Source organism: Arachis hypogaea, chromosome 17 (assembly GCF_003086295.3).
Source record: "Arachis hypogaea cultivar Tifrunner chromosome 17, arahy.Tifrunner.gnm2.J5K5, whole genome shotgun sequence".
Classification (NCBI taxonomy): Eukaryota; Viridiplantae; Streptophyta; class Magnoliopsida; order Fabales; family Fabaceae; genus Arachis; species Arachis hypogaea.
Genome location: NC_092052.1, coordinates 51,903,848 through 51,913,847, shown reverse-complemented (window position 1 = coordinate 51,913,847; position 10,000 = coordinate 51,903,848).

Below are 10,000 nucleotides of genomic sequence, written 5' to 3'. Positions count from 1 at the left end.
AACACACAAATCTAACCGGCAAGTGCACCGGGTCGCATCAAGTAATAAAAACTCACGGGAGTGAGGTCGATCCCACAAGAATTGAAGGATTGAGCAATTTTAGTTTAGTGGTTGATTTAGTCAAGCGAATCAAGATTTGGTTGATAGTTTTGTGACTTGTAGAATTAAATTGCATTGAAGTAAAGAGAACAAGAAATAAATTGCTGAAACGTAAAGAACAAGAAATTAAATGGCAGAAACTTAGAGTGCAAGAAATGTAAATTGCGGAATCTTAAAGTGCAAGGAATGTAAATTGCTTGAAATGTAAAGGGGATTGGGACGTGGATTTGCAGAAATTAAACAAGGAAAAGTTAAATTGCATCAAACAGAAGAGTAAAAGGGAATTGGGATTGGATCGGATCTTATAGCAGAAAAGTAAATGAACATGGAAAGCAAGAAACAGAATGTAAATTGGAGATTTGGATCTCAGGACCCAGAGACTAGAAAACCAAGTCTAGATCTCAATGCCTTCCTAGATCCAATAAGAACAATTGAAAGGAAGTTGTAAATTGCAAGGAAAGTAGATCAGAAGCAAGTAACAGAAATGGAAATTAAATTGCAGTAAATAAAGCAGAGAGATCCAAGGATGAGATTGAAACAGAATTTCTTCAATTCTCCAACCCAAGATCCAAGACAATTGTAATTGAAATTGAAAGCAATAAAACTAAGAGGAAGAGAAGTGAATTCTCCTTCCCCAAGACAAAGAAATTAAAGTTCACTAAATAACAAAAGCTCTCCGAAAACTATTATGAAAATTCCAAAAAGAAAGCTCCCTGAAGAACTTGAATTCTATCCTATTTATACACTTTCTTCAAATGATCTTCAAGCCTTGAGTTGGGCCTTTGCTCTTGGTGGAATTGGGTTGAAAGAGGCCTTGGTTGATTGCTCTTGAAGTTTGAAGAAGAACCAAAGTGAACCAATTGAACCGGGTTTGAGTTTTGCAAAAGTTGGACCAAAAGTTTGAGCCAAAGTTAGGGGTCTAACTTTGGCTCCAACTTTTCATATCAGCTAGCACAATTTGCTGATATCAACGTTGGTGCCAACGTTAGGGGTCTAACTTTGACCCTAACGTTGGCCTTGCCTAGTGTGCTTGTGGCGCCAACGTTAGCCTCCAAGTTAGGGGTCTAACGTTGGCGCAAACTTTTGCTCCTCTCCCTTGTATTTCATGTGCCAACGTTAGCCTCCAAGTTAGGGGGCTAACGTTGGCGCAAACTTTTGGTGCCCAGGGGAGAAATTCATGTGCCAACGTTAGCCTCAAAGTTAGGGGGCTAACGTTGGCGCAAACTTTTGGTGCCCAGGGGAGAAATTCATGTTCCAACGTTAGCCTCCAAGTTAGGGGGCTAACGTTGGGGCTAACTTTTCAACCAAAAGTTTGTGCAAAAGTTTGATGCTAACTTTAGGTCCAGCTTTTTGCTTCCTGGTTCAATTTCACTTATTCCATTGTCCTCTCTTCACTCCTAGCCATTCCTTCTTGCTTCAATCTTTCTCCAAGCTTTCTTCACCTATCATTAATCAACCAAACATATCAAAGCTATGCTCAAAATCATGAGATATTCATTCTTTCATAATATGCAACAAATATAGCATAAAACCTCATGAAATGGCATGAATTCATATATGGTTGATTCAATCAAGGGAAACATGAAAATCTACTCAATTAGCTTGCTTGTAGCTCAAGAAAGTGCATAATTCTAATGAAAACAAAAGAAAAAGACTAGTTAAAATAGGCTAGGATGACTTGTCATCACAACACCAAACTTAAAGCTTGCTTGTCCCAAGCAAGAAAAGATTTATTGAGAAGAAAGAATGAAATGGAAGAGGATGTTCATGCTAGCAGAGTATTATTGATAGTTCATGGGGTTTTGTGTGGATATGCAAATACTCACTTCTTATTGACTCCTAGGCCTAGAAAGTCTCCTTCAAGCTTCAAGTGACATATTGCTATGACCTCTTATTATTCTTTTATCCTTGGCTATTACTTTGTTTATAAGCTTTATTTGAGTGTCATGTGTAGCAAGTTCATTTTTTTTTTCTTTATACTTGACACATTATTCACCATAGACACTTGGCTCACATTCCTTCTTAAAACATTGATGCCCAGCACCTCTTTGGGTTACTAAATGCCTTGTAGATAGGTTGCTCTTGATAGTGGACTTTCAGCTGATGATCCCGGATTAGTTAACCCAAGTCACCGAGTGTTGATGCACTCCTAAGAGCTTACTAATCCAAGCAGATCCTAGTACAAAGACATCACAGGCATATATTTTAAAGTTCAAGCTATTGGTGTCCAGCTTTGTTTCTTTTTGTTTCCTTTTGTTCTGCCACTTTTTGGCTATCTTTTTTCTTTTCTTCTTTTTGTTTTTCTTTCTAACCAAGGAAAGTTTTTTATTGAGATTCATAGACAGTAGGCCACTCTTTACTTAGAAGGAGGTATCCTGGCTCTTTATTCATTAAAAGTGAGTTATTATACAATCACACACATACCACCACTTACTTTTATTCTACTTCTATCTAACAGAGAATATCTTGCTTCACATTCAAACTGTTCTTTTATTGAATTTAAAGATGCAGGGGACAACACATGCTTCTTGTCAAGTGAAAGTGAACACACAAGCACACACATAAGCTAGTTTACTTATTTTAAAAGAAACAAACATAATGCAAAGACTTTTAAAGGACTACTTAAAAATGCAAAGACAACTTAGAACAGATAGATTTTGTAGTGATGAATAAGGAGCAGGTCCACCTTTCATTTGTCATGCCTTTTCTTTCTCCTTTCATACACTTGGCTGCTAGTGTTCCCACCATCCTTGTTTGGTGCCTGTTGATCTTGCCAAAAGCCAGCCTTATTCATAGCCTCCTCCACTCTATCTTCAAGTCTCATAGCCCTGCTTACTTCTACCTCACTTCTCATTTTGAAGAATTCATCAAAAGTTGGGAACGCCGGATCCATGTTGTGCAAATGTTCTCCAATATAGTTCAGTTTGATTTGGCTATTGACGTTGTAATCGGCTTGCACTTCATACCTTGCATCTTGGAGTGTTGTGAACTCTTTAAGAGCCTTCAAATTTTCAGCTTGCATTTGTTCCAACTTCCCAAAAGATTCATGAGATTGAAAGGCATGTTCTTCTTGCATCACAAGGAATCTTGACTCGAATTCATTTTGTTTGTTCATTATTCTTAGCTCCCTTTCTTCTTGTGCTTGTTGGTTTTTCATGTACAGAGAATGGTATTCCTCTTGCCTTTCTTGGATTCTCGTGTACTGTTGAGACAATTTCCCTATTGCTTCTTGCATTTGAGTCATATCCATATTGCCATGTGGGAAAAAGTGTGGCTGTTCCTCCTCCTCTTGTGGCTCTTCTTCTATGTGTGGCTCATCTTCTTCCATTGGTTCTTCTCTTTCCCTTCCTCCATGTGGTCTTCGGCCTTGATGTGCTTCAAGGGGCATCATCATTCGTTCAATGGTTATGGGCATGCCTTGGCTTATCCACATTGGATTCTCCTCTTCCATTGGAACCTTAGCCTTTGCACACAACCTCCAAATGGTGCTCGGATAGTACAACCAAGATCCGGCCGAATTCTTTTCAGCCAGCTTTTGAATGTCTTTTGCAAGGATTTCATGAACTCTTATCTCTCCTCCCACAATGATGCAATGCAGCATCACGGCTCTCTCTCTGTTAACTTCTGAGGTGTTCACAGTGCCCAGAATTGATCTTTTCATCAACTCATACCATCCTTTTGCTTCCGGAGTGAGGTTACATCTCTTCAGGAACTTGTATCTGTTCTTGTTATCTCCTTCCCACTCTGAGTTCTCAAAACAAATGTCTCTCGCAATCTCCTCATAATCCTGATCCTCATTCAATCTTTGTTGGTATCCCGGTTCATCAAAGCGGACTGACTTTAGTTTCAAAACTTTCTTGATTGCATCTGGGCTAAAGTCTACTTCCACCCCCCGTACATAGCTCTTGTACGTTGGGGGCTCACGCATGTCAAGCCTTGGGACATTTGCATAGAACTCTCTTATGATATTGGCATTGATTCGGGTGGCTGGTGATGCAAGTTCCTCCCACCTCCTCTTCCGGATTTTGTTCTTCATTTCTTGACATCCATCATCCGGCAACAAGAATGGAATTTCAGGATAGATTCTTTTCTCGTTCATCCATTGAATTTGCATTTGATGAAACCAAGACTTGAACCTCCGTTGGTCATATTCATGTGTGTCTTCCTCCACTATGGGATCTTTTCCTTTTCGTCGTTTGGTTCTTGAGGAGGAGGCCATGGTCACTTGGTTGGTTGAGAAAGAGTGTGAAGAATGTTGGAGAGTTTGATGTGTGTTTGGAGGAAGAAGAAATTAAGGCCGAACTTGCTATGACAAGAAATAATGAAGAGAAGTTTAAGTGGTTGGAGTTTAAAGTAAGAGAAATGTTGCTCTAAGCTCGTTATGTTGAGGAGTGATGAAGGGAGTGAAGTTTCTAAAGTTGGAGTGATTCGGTCATGTGCATGGCTTGAAGGTGGTATGCTTTTAAATGAGCAATGAAGGGTTGGGATGCAATTAGACTTATGGAGATCAAAGGTATGCATGTAAGGATGAATGAAGACAAAGTTTGCTCCTTCCCTTGCCTTTGCCGTGATCATTCTCAAGGAGTGGCAGATTTCTTTTTCGAGGCATGTGATGGGATTTTGTCTTCATGCTATGCTTTCCTTTGTCTTGTCTTTTTCTTTGAAGATTCTTTGACCTCCTAGTCACCACAACAAGACAACATACATTAGTCTTATCCAACCGTAGCAAGAGTGTTCTTTTTATTAAAACTATGTGAACCATCAATTCTTATCTCATTTGAACCGTGACACTCTCTTTGGAGGACACCAAACTTAATGTTTGGTAGTGTATAAAGAAAATGAGTCTCTTCCTCCAATTAGTGAAGTTCAAATGTTACATGTTCATAAGAATTGTTTTCATTACACTTTCTTTTTCTCTCTCTTTTTTTTTTCTCATGAAGGATCAATTGTATCCTTAAATCGGTGCATCAAAGTTTGATGAACACCAAACTTGTTTCTTGTCAAAGGGTACATCACAATTAATGCCTTCATTACCGAATAAGAATTTTTCTATTTATAAGGTTTTGGGAAAATAACAAATGTATGATTATTGATGCATGAGTTTCAAATTTTCATGAAGCTATGTGGACACCAAACGTAGTGTTTGGCCATATGCTTTATCAAGACATTTTAAGCATGTGAAACAAAATTCTTTGTAACATTGGTTTAGTGTGCTTGGAGGTACACCAAACTTAGCATATGTTTCAAAATAGTGCATGCAGTCAATGGACATGTTCATGAAAAGAGAAAAGAATTCATGCTCAATTGATCATAACTTATTGAATTTAAAATGGCATAAATCTTAAAGCATGGGTTGCCTCCCATGGAGCGCTCTTTTATTGTCATTAGCTTGACATTGAGGCTTTCTTTTATGGTGGTTGGTGCTTGTAGGACCTCAATTTGTCTCCCCTGACTATGATCCTCTTCTTTGTTCTCTGGTGTTCAATTTCAGCATGCTCTAATGATAGTATGTTGCTGACAGTGTAGTAATCCTCGGTTTGTTGATTTGCCCCCAGCTGTTGATATATCAGTTGCACTTTGTCACCTTTGGAAAGCCCCTCTGTTGGAATCTTTCTGTTCTTCCAACCCCTTTTTGCTTTGTTTCTGCGCTTCATCTTTCCTTTTGTTGATCTTTCTTTTCTGGCTGTAGGCTTTCCTTGGGGACCTCTCTTCTCAGTGGCTAGTACTCTAATATCCTCTTGGGCTTCTTCATCAGTCTGCACAATCCTTAGCATTGGGATGTTGCTGTGACTTTCTTGGTCATTTTTCATATAGTCTTTCTTCTCCTTGCTAAATTGTGTCTCTGGTAATACCTTCAGAGTGACACTCTGGTCATGCATCCTTAGAGTTAATTCCCCTTCCTCTACGTCTATGATAGCTCTAGCAGTGGCCAAGAATGGCCTTCCCAGTATAACAGAGTCACCATCATCATCGTTTGATTCTAGAACCACAAAATCAGCAGGGTATATAAAACTGTCCACCTTGACCAAAAGATTTTCAATTACACCCCTGGGGTATACCATTGACTTGTCTACCAGCTCCAGAGATATTTGTACTGGTTTGACCTCCTCTATATGCAGCTTTTTCACCAAGGAGGATGGTATTAAGTTAATACTTGCTCCGAGATCGCACATTGCTTTAGTGATGGTCAATTCCCCAATGGTGCAAGGCAACAGGAAGCTCCCTGGGTCCTCAAGCTTGGGAGGAAGCCCCTTTTGAATCAAGGCCCTGCATTCCTCAGTAATCATTATGGTTTCTTTCTCATCCCAGCTTCTTTTCTTGTTGATAAGATCCTTCAGAAATTTGGAATATAGAGGCATTTGCTCAAGTGCTTCAGCCAAGGGAATATTGATTTCCAGCTTCTTAAAAATCTCAAGGAATTTGTGAAAATGCTGGTCTTTAACCTCTTTGTTTAACCTCTGGGGATATGGCAGTGGAGGTGTGATGCTCTTTCCTATTTGCTGCTGTCCCTGAGCTACTTCCTTTGAGCTATGTGGCTGGTTATCCTTCTCTTTAAGTTTCTCAGTGCCTTTGTTTGGCATCACAACTTGCTCCTTAGCCTCATCTGCCTTTGTTTGCTTCTCATCCTCCGTTGGCTCTTTGATGTTCTCTGCTTGCTTCCTTGTAGTGTCATTGTTGCTTATCAATGTTCTCCCACTCCTTAATTGTATTGCCTTGCATTCTTCCTTGGGATTTGGAATTGTGTCACTGGGCAGTGAGTTTGAAGGTCTCTCAACAGATACTTGCTTGGAGAGTTGCCCCATCTGTCTCTCTAGGCTCTTCAGGGAGGCTTCCTGATTCTTGGTTACCATTTCCTGGTGTTTCAACATTTTGTCTATCATGGCCTCCAAGTGAGTGATTCTTTGGGCTTCAGGTGATACTTGAGGTGGGTTATGAGATGTGGGTGGTGGATGGTAGGTGTTTTGGTTGGTGGGTTGGTTATTAGATTGGTATTGGTTGATGTTGGGGTAGTTGTTTTGAGGTTTTCTGTAGGGGTTTTGGTTAGTCTGCTGCTGGTTGTGGTTTTGGTTGCTTCTTGGGTTGTGTTGGTTTGAGTTCCTCTGCCATGGTTGTTGGTTTTGGGCATGGTTATCTCCCCATCTGAGGTTTGGGTGGTTTTTTCAGGATGGATTGTATGTATCACCATACACTTCATTTGGTCCTTGGTTGTGCATATACTGTACTTGCTCTTGTTGTTGTTCTTCTTGAGTTTCTTCACTCTGTTCCCATGTGGTTGATGGTTGGCTCGTGTTAACTGCTGCAACTTGGAGACTATCAATCCTCTTGGCCATTTGCTCAAATTATTGTTGAATTTGCTGCTGCATCATCTTGTTTTGAGCCAGGATTGAATCCACTCCTTCTAGCACCATTACTCCTCTCCTTTGTGATGGTTGTCGGCCTCTTTGATGAGCAAAGAAATATTGGTTGTTGGACACCATATCAATGAGTTCTTGAGCCTCTTCTGCAGTTTTCATGAGTTGCAAGGAACCTCCAGCTGAATGATCCAAAGCTTCCTGGGATTTCAGTGTTAAGCCTTCATAGAAGTTTTGAAGCTTCTCCCACTCATTAAACATGGCAGGGGGGCATTTCCTGATCAGAGCTTTGTACCTCTCCCATGCCTCATAGATGGGTTCGGCCTCCATTTGTGTAAATGTTTGTACCTCAGCCTTTAACCTTATAATCCTCTGAGGTGGATAAAATTTGGCAAGAAACTTAGTTACCAAATCATCCCAGTTGTTAATGCTGTCCCTTGGAAACGATTCCAACCATTGAGTGGCCTTGTCCCTGAGAGAAAATGGGAATAGCATCAGTTTGTAACTGTCAGGGGGCACTCCATTAGTTTTAACAGTGTTGCATATCCTCAAGAAAGTGGACAAATGTTGGTGTGGGTCCTCAAGTGGTCCTCCACCAAAAGAGCAATTGTTCTGAACCAAAGTGATGAGTTGTGGCTTGAGTTCAAAATTGTTAGCATTGACATTTGAAGCCAAGATGCTGCTCCCACAATGTCTAGGATTTGCAAAGGTATAGGAAGCCAAAACTCTCCTTTGGGGTGGGTTGCCATTGTTGTTGTCTTCTCCACCTGGTGGATTGGTTAAATGTTCCTCCATCTCTTGGAATTCTTCGTCTGATTCCTCTTCTCCAACAATATTTTTCCCTCTTTCAGCTCTTCTTAACCTCCTGAGAGTTCTTTCGTCTTGTTCATGAAAATTGGGTATAGTTCTTCTTGTACCTGACATACAAGCAGAGCATGAGAAATGCTCAAAACCAGTGATACTTCAATTTACTGCCAGATTGAAGTGTTAGTTAGTTTAAGCAAAAAATCAAACAGTTAGTGGGTTAATCAAAAATTAAAGAAAAAAATGCTTGATCTAGATCACCACCTCACTTAATCATTGTCAATCTAATCAATCCCCGGCAACGGCGCCAAAAACTTGATGAGATATTTTGGTGAAAAATGAATCTCTCCCAAAACACACAAATCTAACCAGCAAGTGCACCGGGTCGCATCAAGTAATAAAAACTCACGGGAGTGAGGTCGATCCCACAAGGATTGAAGGATTGAGCAATTTTAGTTTAGTGGTTGATTTAGTCAAGCGAATCAAGATTTGGTTGATAGTTTTGTGACTTGCAGAATTAAATTGCATTGAAGTAAAGAGAACAAGAAATAAATTGCTGAAATGTAAAGAACAAGAAATTAAATGGCAGAAACTTAGAGTGCAAGAAATGTAAATTGCGGAATCTTAAAGTGCAAGGAATGTAAATTGCTTGAAATGTAAAGGGGATTGGGACGTGGATTTGCAGAAATTAAACAAGGAAAAGTTAAATTGCATCAAACAGAAGAGTAAAAGGGAATTGGGATTGGATCGGATCTTATAGCAGAAAAGTAAATGAACATGGAAAGCAAGAAACAGAATGTAAATTGGAGATTTGGATCTCAGGACCCAGAGACTAGAAAACCAAGTCTAGATCTCAATGCCTTCCTAGATCCAATAAGAACAATTGAAAGGAAGTTGTAAATTGCAAGGAAAGTAGATCAGAAGCAAGTAACAGAAATGGAAATTAAATTGCAGTAAATAAAGTAGAGAGATCCAAGGATGAGATTGAAACAGAATTTCTTCAATTCTCCAACCCAAGATCCAAGACAATTGTAATTGAAATTGAAAGCAATAAAACTAAGAGGAAGAGAAGTGAATTCTCCTTCCCCAAGACAAAGAAATTAAAGTTCACTAAATAACAAAAGCTCTCCGAAAACTATTATGAAAATTCCAAAAAGAAAGCTCCCTGAAGAACTTGAATTCTATCCTATTTATACACTTTCTTCAAATGATCTTCAAGCCTTGAGTTGGGCCTTTGCTCTTGGTGGAATTGGGTTGAAAGAGGCCTTGGTTGATTGCTCTTGAAGTTTGAAGAAGAACCAAAGTGAACCAATTGAACCGGGTTTGAGTTTTGCAAAAGTTGGACCAAAAGTTTGAGCCAGGTCTAACTTTGGCTCCAACTTTTCATATCAGCTAGCACAATTTGCTGATATCAACGTTGGTGCCAACGTTAGGGGTCTAACTTTGACCCTAACGTTGGCCTTGCCTAGTGTGCTTGTGGCGCCAACGTTAGCCTCCAAGTTAGGGGTCTAACGTTGGCGCAAACGTTTGCTCCTCTCCCTTGTATTTCATGTGCCAACATTAGCCTCCAAGTTAGGGGGCTAACGTTGGCGCAAACTTTGGTGCCCAGGGGAGAAATTCATGTGCCAACGTTAGCCTCAAAGTTAGGGGGCTAACGTTGGCGCAAACTTTTGGTGCCCAGGGGAGAAATTCATGTTCCAACGTTAGCCTCCAAGTTAGGGGGCTAACGTTGGGGCTAACTTTTC